This window comes from Convolutriloba macropyga, chromosome 2, assembly GCF_964194025.1.
Source record: "Convolutriloba macropyga chromosome 2, txConMacr16.3, whole genome shotgun sequence".
Taxonomy (NCBI): domain Eukaryota; kingdom Metazoa; phylum Xenacoelomorpha; order Acoela; family Convolutidae; genus Convolutriloba; species Convolutriloba macropyga.
The window spans coordinates 36,969,931-36,981,631 of record NC_134469.1 but is presented as its reverse complement, the minus strand read 5'-3'; positions in this window follow the sequence as shown (position 1 = coordinate 36,981,631).

The window sequence follows — 11,701 nt, the reverse complement described above, 5'->3', positions numbered from 1 at the left end:
GGGTTTTGGAGGAGGGTGGTGGGGCAAGACGAGGGAAACGTCAATATGTGCGAAATTTTTGAGAGCAGTTTTTTTTAGTTTTTAAATTCAGTTTTTCCCTTTAACTGTATGTTTTAATTTTTGCAATGTTTCAACGTCCCCTAGGTCCTCAACCGACTATCACAACCTTCATTTTAGAGCCAAGGACCTCTCCTTCGTGACACAAGGGACCTAAGTCAGCAAGACAGAGAAGAGACAAGAATGATCGACGAGCAAAACGCTATTCATTTAAAAAACCGCTGGTGGTTCCTGAAATTCGAGGATAGATCAACTCTCGTGGTGAACTCTGCCTTTAGTGGTGCTATTGGACTCAGTAATGAGCAGCGTGTCACCGGCGAGTAGTTTTTGTTGTCCTTAATTATAATTCAAAACACCTGGTTTTCTTAGAAAAGTTTTCCGGAAACTTTTTTCTACGAAAATTTTTTTCAAGGCTGGAGAAAACATTAACATCAAGGATACTAAGAGGAACCCGAGAACTGGATCCTTTATTTGGTCTGCGCTCGTCAATACAGTGGGCCATAGAGGCTTTTGCCTTCAAGAAGAACAGAATCATCTCCAATCACTGAGAAATGAGTCGGTAGGGAGCTCTGAACTGTCCTTTCAGCTCTGCACTGACCCCAATTTGACTGTTTTGTAGTTTCCTCTCATTTGATGGGACGTCAGAAATCAGTTTCGGCTGCAAACAAAAAGCTCTCGTTTGAGCAAGCGCAAGAAAACTGTGACAATGATACGACGATTCCCAATCGTCATTTAGAAGCATCCGCTCAGTCAGCGATGCCGTTAATTGACGGCGATGAGGTTAATCGGCTCCTCGGTGAAAGTCCACTTCAAATCGATGAGTTTACTACAAACCGAGACCAACAGATGTTGATTACCGAGGTATGGAAAACGCATTTTTTGATTTCAATAGTCGATTTTGTCCGATTAACTGTTTGTTTGGACAAGCAGTCAGCCTTGCCAAAGTGTAACATCAGCTCCAGGAAACCCTAGGAGGGTCAAGAAGGGTGGCGCTCATGTAGTGGGAAGTTTAGAAGGCAATGAGCTGTATCAAAGTTTGCTGGACGCAGTGAAATACAGTGTAACCGTGCAATCAGAGTTACGAGATAGTGTTGCCAATTTAAACAACTCTGTGAAAGATCTCAAGGGCGCCATCAGTTTTCTGGCGAATAGAAACTACAACGAGCTTCGAAATCACACCAACCAGCTCAAGATTATAGTATCACTTCACAAAAAGTTTCTTTTGTAAAAGAAACGTTTTGACGACTTAAAGTTATTCTGATTTTTTTTTTGATATTTGAGCTTCACATTGAGAACAAATCTGGAAACGTTTTACTGGCGCCTTCTTTTTTGAAACAGTTGTCTGTTAATTGCATTGTCCAAAAACAGCATTAACAGATTGCCATGTGCTTCAGAATCAACAAATTGCACGATTTGGGTTGGCTCTACCTCAAGCGAAAGACATTGAGCATGGGACAGAACCATCTTTGATTGTGACCAAGGGTCCAGCGACAGTTTTTGATCTGGCAAAGATCACAGGCAAAAGTGCTGCGTCAATAATGCGACAGGCAGCAACAAAATGTGGGATACTAAGGAGCTGAAAGTGCACTTGCTGTCGCCCAAGAGAACAAAAGCTGGCGTTGTTGGTAGAACTGACTTCAGTCCGACTCGCAAAAATCAGATGAAAAACATGTATTCCCTCCATGAACTTAGTTGTCTTTCCCATAGTCAATTGTTTTTTGTAGTTCTTAAAAGCTAATATATTTTTTCGTAAAGCCTATCTATACAACGCTTTCTGTAACAGGGCTCTTCATTGTAATGTTTTTATAGTTTTTTATGTAATATTTTTCTATTAAGTAATTTTTTATTTAGCTTTTTTGAAAAGCTTATGAAGTTTTGGTAAAAAAACTACCTATACAGAGTTTTTTGTTTGAAGGCCGATTGTAATGTTGTTATGTTATTTTGTGAAGAGCTGATTAATTTTCATTAGCAAACTATACATCGCTTTTTGTTACAGAGCTCTTCAGATTGAAAAACGACAAGGAATGGCTCGGTATGTATGAGCACGCTAAAACGAGCTTTAACAACAGGGCAAACGAGCTGAAAACTAATGAGAGGCGAAGTTTTGGCAGTCTTGGAGGACAGGACGAGAATGACCCCCCAAGTAACAATTTCTCGGCCTCGGCCTCTGAGAACAGTTCCTGAAAATATTATAAGTGAAAACTTTCACAGCTGCTTCTCTCTTTTAAAAAAACAAGTCTTAAGTTGCAAACTGTTTCTTTTCCATCAGGTGAAGATTTTGATAATGTGCGGTTTGTTTATTTGATGTCCGTTAAAGTTATCTGTCCGAGTCATCTGTTCCTAATTATCTTCTCAAACTTAGTTTTTGCGCTTGTAATTTCATGTTTTCTGCTTATGCGTGTTTTAAACTATGAATTCTGTTTTTGTTCCAAATTTTGTCCACGGTGTTTTCAGAGCTCATAGAAAACTTATGTGTAAGTTAGCTTATTTTTGTCTGCTTAATTGGAAAACTTGCATGGAAAGAAAGATTTCTATCAATAAGTTGTTTTTTGTCTTGCTCTTTTGTAGTAAATAAGAGATTTTTTTGCTGATAGCAAAAATTGTTTCTGGTGCAAAATTTAAAGAAAGAAAATGTTTTTCATAGTGGAATGCTCTCGAGAAAAGTTGACTGGGCCATTCTAAGTCAATGTGATTTGTACGCTGTAAAACGGAAAGTTGAATTTTGCCACCGGATTGCGGAATGCTTGGTTAGGCCGTTGTCAGATCGGCGGTTCGATCAAAGTATTTTGACAAATGATCTGTGGAAAAAGACGTACGAGATAGTCTGCAAGTCCTGTGATAGTTTGAACCCATCCTTCAAAATAGATTGCGACAGTTACGGTGGATATCGGCTAATGTACATTGGGACTGAGAACTTGAAGCCACAGAGTGTAATAAAGGCGCCAATCGGATTTTTAAGACCGATTCTTGATGTAGTAACTGATTGGTCAGTTATGCGCTCTGAGAGGACTGGTGAAAATTTGATTTTAGTTGGGCCAATACGCTTTGTGAATTCGGACTGCAACCCTAATTGTGAATACGATTTCTCCAGTTCTCTCGGTGTTGTTCAACTAAGAACAAAAAGACGGATTACGAGGCAGTCTGAACTGCTCGCTAAATATGGCCCCGAGTTTTTTGAACAAAATGCCTGTATGTGTCGTACGTGTGACATTGAGATGCAAGCTGCAGTCAATTTAGAAAATTCGTACGTCGATGAGATTATTAGGGAAACAGTACATAACTTGCTTATCGAAGAGATACTTTCCGAGAATGCACCAACTACTGTCAGAACTATGAAAAAACGTTTGAGACAAAGAGAGCCAGTAGAAATGTATAATAGAATAACAGCATCTCCAGTTAGCGGATATCAGTCTCAAAGATCGCCCGATTTTGCCCAAAGTAGATATGATATTTCCCGGAAAAGAGTTCCATCGGATTTTCACTGCTATAATGAAAAACCAGAGCTATCCGAATCAGTTCAAAGCAGCGATGAGATGAGTGAAGAAATTCAAACACCACAAATTCCAAGAATTTCATCCCCTATAGAGTATCAGCCATTAGCATGTTCAGTCTCAACGGTTACAGGAGGTTGTTGGAAGGAGGAGTTGGATGAAAGGAGGAGCTCAGTAATGTTATAATCTGGCAGTGAGGTTTCGCTACATGAGGCAACTTCTCTTCTTGATTTTTTCAGTTCGCGTTTTTCTCTCTCAGATGAGGCCTCTGTAGCTCTTTACTCAATTACTGAGGCTGTGCTACCGAGAGACAACAAATTACCATCTGGCCATTCGTTGGTCAGGAAAATGAAGCAAGATCTGAGCAACCAAACAAGGGCATTTTTAACAAGTTCGAAGGGAAATGTTATCATTTTAAATTTCCGAAAACAATTGAGGAAAATAGTACAGCGAAATTTAAATCAAATTGCAGCGTATTCGGAATTCAGACTTCAGAATTCAGACTTAGACCCTAATCTGCAGGTTGCACCGATTGTTTTACCCTACAGCAGGTGAGACCTTGAGATGAATCTTGTGCTTTCAACGGACGGCGTCAACATAAAAAAGTCAACCTACAAAAAGGAATTGTGGCTAGTCTGGTTGCAGTGCTCCGATCTGCCACCAATTTTACGAATGTCGCGCAAGAACATTATTCCAGGATGTCTTTTTGTTGGTAATAGTGCCCCAAATTGGAACGAAAGTGTGACCCGGTTGCGTGCTGAACTCATATCTCCAATTGATTTTGACCATTTAAATTTTCCTAGAGCCAAAGTTATTTTCAAAGTACGATTGTTGGTAGCAGATATGTGTGCGAAAGCCCATGTGTTAAACATGATTCAGTTCAACGGATATTTCGGTTGTCACTTCTGTACTGCTGAGGGCAAGGCTATCGGAAAAACACATGCCTACTATCCCTTTCGGCAGAGTGGAGATGTTCGAGAACCGGAGCTCAACAATGGGTACATTCGCTCTGCAGAACTTTTGCAATCATCCGGTCAGGTAAATGTTTACGGAGTAAAAGGTCGCAGTGCGTTCAGTGACTTAATGGATAATCTTCCTTTGGCAGCGCCGGTAGATTATATGCATTGCGTTCTTCTCAGAGTATTTCCTGAGCTCCTAAGACAACTGCTGAAAAAATCTGCGGCTATGTCCAAACGCGAAATTAACGAGGTCATTCAATCGCTTGCATGCCCACGTGAACTCATTAGTTACTCCCGAAAAATACGTTCATTGGAGGAGATAGGAACATTCCAGGCTAACGAATTTTTTAATTGGATGTTTTATATAAGTTCCATTGTTTTTCGAAACAAGATTCCAACAATGTTATATGAGAATTTATTGAATCTTGTCTTTGGAATTCGGTTGCTGCTCAAATCCAGCCGCGAGGAAAACATCCTGCTGTCTGAAAAACTTCTAGATAGCTTTTGCGCAAGTGTAGTGGACATATTTGACGGGAATGAAAGATTAGAAACAATTAACGTTCACTCTTTGCGTCATCTTCCAGAGCAAGTGAGAAGATTTGGACCCATGTTCTCGTTTTCTGCAATGAGCTTCGAGTCGGCGAACAGAATTTTAGGCGAAGTTTATAGCGGATCGCATCACGAATGCAAAATTATATGTCGGCGTTTTCTGCAAAAACAGCGACTGCGAGACCTCCATCACAATTGCGATGATAGTAAGATCGGTAGCCTCGTGAAGCAGTTACTCCGTCATGAAGATTCAGATACTTATCCAAATGCAATGTATCCAAATGCCACCTTTTTGAATCGTTTTTCGATAAACGGTGTTTATTATGATTCTCCAGCTTACTCGCTTGCGCCATCTTCTGGTCTCTTTAACAGCTTTGTGTGTTACTTAAAGGACGATACTGAGTGTTTTGGACCTGTTTGGTATTTTGTGTCAATTCTGGATGCTCCGTTTTTTGGAAATGTTCATGCCAGTGTCCTGGAATATAAACTTTTAGACGAAATAGGCCCGGTTAAGGGTTTTTTCCTCTACAATCAGAAAAACTGAACAAGAGGAACTGATAAACGCTGACTCTCTATTGAAGTTATTCGCTGTAGCAATTTCCGAATTTGAATGCTGCGTTATGAAGCTTTGTAAATGATTTGAACACTCCTAAACTCTCCTTTTAACATAATATCATTAACATTTATTTGAACTCTTGAAGTTAGATTTTTAACTCGATTTTTCAACAGTAGTAACTGTTTTAGATGATTCTAGTACTATTTTTTGTTTGGAAGCTGTTATGCAAGTAATAGTTTCTGATGTGTAGACTCATAACGCAAGTTGTGGGTCGTCGCATTTAGGTGGTTTTTATTCTTATCTGATGTGTAAAACTGAACGTGTTAACTCACAGTACAATTTTTTGTCTGGAAGCTGTTATGCAAGTAATAGTTTCTGATGTGTATTAGACTCATAACGCAAGTTATGGGTCTTCGCAATTAGGCGGTTTTTACTCTTATCTGATGTGTAAAACTGAATGTGGTTACTCAAAGTACATGTTATTGTTTGGAATCTGTTATGCAAGCAATAGTTTCTGATGTGTAGACTCAAAACGCAAGTTATGGGTTGTCGCGCTCAGGCGGTTTTTACACTTATCTGATGTGTTAAACTGAATGTTTTACTCAAATTACAATTTATTGTTTGAAGCTATTATGCAAGTAATAGTTTCTGATGTGTAGACTCATAACGCAAGTTGTGGGTGTTCGCATTTAGGCGGTTTTTACTCTTATCTGATGTGTAAAACTGAATGTGGTAACTCAAAGTACAATTTTTTGTCTGGAAGCTGTTATGCAATTAATAGTTTCTGATGTGTAGTAGACTCATAACGCAAGTAATGGGTCGTCGCATTTAGGCGGTTTTTACTCTTATCTGATGTGTAAAACTGAATGTGGTTACTCAAAGTACAACTTATTGTTTGGAATCTGTTATGCAAGTAATAGTTTCTGATGTGTAGACTCAAAACGCAAGTTATGGGTTGTCGCGCTCAGGCGGTTTTTACTCTTATCTGATGTGTTAAACTGAATGTTTTACTCAAATCACAATTTATTGTTTGAAGCTATTATGCAAGTAATAGTTTCTGATGTGTAGACTCATAACGCAAGTTGTGGGTGGTCGCATTTAGGCGGTTTTTACTCTTATCTGATGTGTAAAACTGAATGTGGTAACTCAAAGTACAATTTTTTGTCTGGAAGCTGTTATGCAAGTAATAGTTTCTGATGTGTAGTAGACTCATAACGCAAGTAATGGGTCGTCGCATTTAGGCGGTTTTTACTCTTATCTGATGTGTAAAACTGAATGTGGTTACTCAAAGTACAACTTATTGTTTGGAATCTGTTATGCAAGTAATAGTTTCTGATGTGTAGTAGACTCATAACGCAAGTAATGGGTCGTCGCATTTAGGCGGTTTTTATTTTTATCTGATGTGTAAAACTGAATGTGGATACCCAAAGTACAAGTTATTGTTTGGAATCTGTTATGCAAGTAATAGTTTTTGATGTGTAGACTCAAAACGCAAGTTATGGGTTGTCGCGATCAGGCGGTTTTTACACTTATCTGATGTGTTAAACTGAATGTTTTACTCAAATCACAATTTATTGTATGAAGCTATTAAGCAAGTAATAGTTTCTGATGTGTAGACTCATAACGCAAGTTGTGGGTGGTCGCATTTGGGCGGTTTTTACTCTTATCTGATGTGTTAAACTGAATGTTTTACTCAAATCACAATTTATTGTTTGAAGCTATTATGCAAGTAATAGTTTCTGAGGTGTAGACTCATAACGCAAGTTGTGGGTGGTCGCATTTAGGCGGTTTTTACTCTTATCTGATGTGTAAAACTGAATGTGGTAACTCAAAGTACAATTTTTTGTCTGGAAGCTGTTATGCAAGTAATAGTTTCTGATGTGTAGTAGACTCATAACGCAAGTAATGGGTCGTCGCATTTAGGTGGTTTTTACTCTTATCTGATGTGTAAAACTGAATGTGGTTACTCAAAGTACAACTTATTGTTTGGAATCTGTTATGCAAGTAATATTTTCTGATGTGTAGTAGACTCATAACGCAAGTAAAGGGTCGTCGCATTTAGGCGGTTTTTAATCTTATCTGATGTGTAAAACTGAATGTGGTTACTCAAGGTACAACTTATTGTTTGGAATCTGTTATGCAAGTAATAGTTTCTGATGTGTAGACTCAAAACGCAAGTTATGGGTTGTCGCGCTCAGGCGGTTTTTACTCTTATCTGATGTGTTAAACTGAATGTTTTACTCAAATCACAATTTATTGTTTGAAGCTATTATGTAAGTAATAGTTTCTGATGTATAAACTCATAACGCAAGTTGTGGGTGGTCGCATTTAGGCGGTTTTTACTCTTATCTGATGTGTAAAACTGAATGTGGTAACTCAAAGTACAATTTTTTGTCTGGAAGCTGTTATGCAAGTAATAGTTTCTGATGTGTAGTAGACTCATAACGCAAGTAATGGGTCGTCACATTTAGGTGGTTTTTACTCTTATCTGATGTGTAAAACTGAATGTGGTTACTCAAAGTACAACTTATTGTTTGGAATCTGTTATGCAAGTAATATTTTCTGATGTGTAGTAGACTCATAACGCAAGTAAAGGGTCGTCGCATTTAGGCGGTTTTTATTCTTATCTGACGTGTAAAACTGAATGTGGTTACTCAAAGTACAACTTATTTTTTGGAATCTGTTATGCAAGTAATAGTTTTTGATGTGTAGACTCAAAACGCAAGTTATGGGTTGTCGCGCTCAGGCGGTTTTTACTCTTATCTGATGTGTTAAACTGAATGTTTTACTCAAATCACAATTTATTGTTTGAAGCTTTTATGCAAGTAATAGTTTCTGATGTGTAGACTCATAACGCAAGTTGTGGGTGGTCGCATTTAGGCGGTTTTTACTCTTATCTGATGTGTAAAACTGAATGTGGTAACTCAAACTACAATTTTTTGTCTGGAAGCTTTTATGCAAGTAATAGTTTCTGATGTGTAGACTCATAACGCAAGTTGTGGGTGGTCGCATTTAGGCGGTTTTTACTCTTATCTGATGTGTAAAACTGAATGTGGTAACTCAAACTACAATTTTTTGTCTGGAAGCTGTTATGCAAGTAATAGTTTCTGATGTGTAGTAGACTCATAAGGCAAGTACTGGATCGTCGCATTTAGGCGGTTTTTACTCTTATCTGATGTGTAAATCTGAATGTGGTTACTCAAAGTACAACTTATTGTTTGGAATCTGTTATGCAAATAATAGTTTCTGATGTGTAGTAGACTCATAACGCAAGTAATGGGTCGTCGCATTTAGGCGGTTTTTACTCTTATCAGATGTGTAAAACTGAATGTGGTTACTCAAAGTACAAGTTATTGTTTGGAATCTGTAATGCAAGTAATAGTTTCTGATGTGTAGACTCAAAACGCAAGTTATGGGTTGTCGCGCTCAGGCGGTTTTTACTCTTATCTGATGTGTTAAACTGAATGTTTTACTCAAATCACAATTTATTGTTTAAAGCTATTATGCAAGTAATAGTTTCTGATGTGTTGACTCATAACGCAAGTTGTGGGTGGTCGCATTTAGGCGGTTTTTACTCTTATCTGATGTGTAAAACTGAATGTGGTAACTCAAAGTACAATTTTTTGTCTGGAAGTTGTTATGCAAGTAATAGTTTCTGATGTGTAGTAGACTCATAACGCAAGTAATGGGTCGTCGCATTTAGGCGGTTTTTGCTCTTATCTGATGTGTAAAACTGAATGTGGTTACTCAAAGTACAACTTATTGTTTGGAATCTGTTATGCAAATAATAGTTTCTGATGTGTAGTAGACTCATAACGCAAGTAATGGGTCGTCGCATTTAGGCGCTTTTTACTCTTATCTGATGTGTGAAACTGAATGTGGTTACTCAAAGTACAAGTTATTGTTTGGAATCTGTTATGCAAGTAATAGTTTCTGTTGTGTAGACTCAAAACGCAAGTTATGGGTTGTCGCGCTCAGGCGGATTTTACTCTTATCTGATGTGTTAAACTGATTGTTTTACTCAAATCACAATTTATTGTTTGAAGCTATTATGCAAGTAATAGTTTCTGATGTGTAGACTCATAACGCAAGTTGTGGGTGGTCGCATTTAGGCGGTTTTTACTCTTATCTGATGTGTAAAACTGAATGTGGTAACTCAAAGTACAATTTTTTGTCTGGAAGCTGTTATGCAAGTAATAGTTTCTGATGTGTAGACTCATAACGCATGTTGTTAGTCGTCGCATTTAGGTGGTTTTTACTCTTATCTGATGTGTAAAACTGAATGTGGTAACTCAAAGTACAATTTTTTGTCTGGAAGCTGTTATGCAAGTAATAGTTTCTGATGTGTAGTAGACTCATAACGCAAGTAAGGGGTCGTCGCATTTAGGCGGTTTTTACTCTTATCTGATGTGTAAAACTGAATGTGGTTACTCAAAGTACAACTTATTGTTTGGAATCTGTTATGCAAGTAATAGTTTCTGATGTGTAGACTCATAACGCAAGTTATGGGTCGTCGCATTTAGGAGATTTTTACTCTTATCTGATGTGTAAAACTGAATGTGTTTACTCAAATTACATTTTATTGTTTGAAGCTTTTATGCAAGTAATAGTTTCTGATGTGTAGACTCAAAACGCAAGTTATGGGTTGTCGCGCTCAGGCGGTTTTTACTCTTATCTGATGTGTTAAACTGAATGTTTTACTCAAATCACAATTTAATGTTTGAAGCTATTATGCAAGTAATAGTTTCTGATGTGTAGACTCACAACGCAAGTTGTGGGTGGTCGCATTTAGGTGGTTTTTACTCTTATCTGATGTGTAAAACTGAATGTGGTAACTCAAAGTACAATTTTTTGTCTGGAAGCTGTTATGCAAGTAATAGTTTCTGATGTGTATTAGAATCATAACGCAAGTTATGGGTCGTCGCAATTAGGTGGTTTTTACTCTTATCTGATGTGTAAAACTGAATGTGGTTACTCAAAGTACAATTTATTGTTTGGAATCTGTTATGCAAGTAATAGTTTCTGATGTGTAGACTCAAAACGCAAGTTATGGGTTGTCGCGCTCAGGCGGTTTTTACTCTTATCTGATGTGTTAAACTGAATTTTTTTTACTCAAATCACAATTTATTGTTTGAAGCTATTATGCAAGTAATAGTTTCTGATGTGTAGACTCATAACGCAAGTTGTGGGTGGTCGCATTTAGGCGGTTTTTACTCTTATCTGATGTGTAAAACTGAATGTGGTAGATCAAAGTACAATTTTTTGTCTGGAAACCATAATGCAAGTAATAGTTTCTGATGTGTAGTAGACTCATAACGCAAGTAATGGGTCGTCGCATTTAGGCGGTTTTTACTCTTATCTGATGTGTAAAACTGAATGTGGTTACTCAAAGTACAACTTATTGTTTGGAATCTGTTATGCAAGTAATAGTTTCTGATGTGTAGTAGACTCATAACGCAAGTAATGGGTCGTCGAATTTAGGCGGTTTTTACTCTTATCTGATGTGTAAAGCTGAATGTGGTTACTCAAAGTACAAGTTATTGTTTGGAATCTGTTATGCAAGTAATAGTTTCTGATGTGTAGACTCAAAACGCAAGTTATGGGTTGTCGCGCTCAGGCGATTTTTACTCTTATCTGATGTGTTAAACTGAATGTTTTACTCAAATCACAATTTATTGTTTGAAGCTATTATGAAAGTAATAGTTTCTGATGTGTAGACTCATAACGCAAGTTGTGGGTGGTCGCATTTAGGCGGTTTTTACTCTTATCTGATGTGTAAAACTGAATGTGGTAACCAAAGTACATTTTTTTGTCTGGAAGCTGTTATGCAGTAATAGTTTCTGATGTGTAGTAGACTCATAACGCAAGTAATGGGTCGTCGCTTTTAGGCGGTTTTTACTCTTATCTGATGTGTAAAACTGAATGTGGTTACTCAAAGTACAACTTATTGTTTGGAATCTGTTATGCAAGTAATAGTTTCTGATGTGTAGACTCATAACGCAAGTTATGGGTCGTCGCATTTAGGCGGTTTTACTCTTATCTGATGTGTAAAACTGAACGTGGGTACTCAAAGTACATTTCATTGTTTG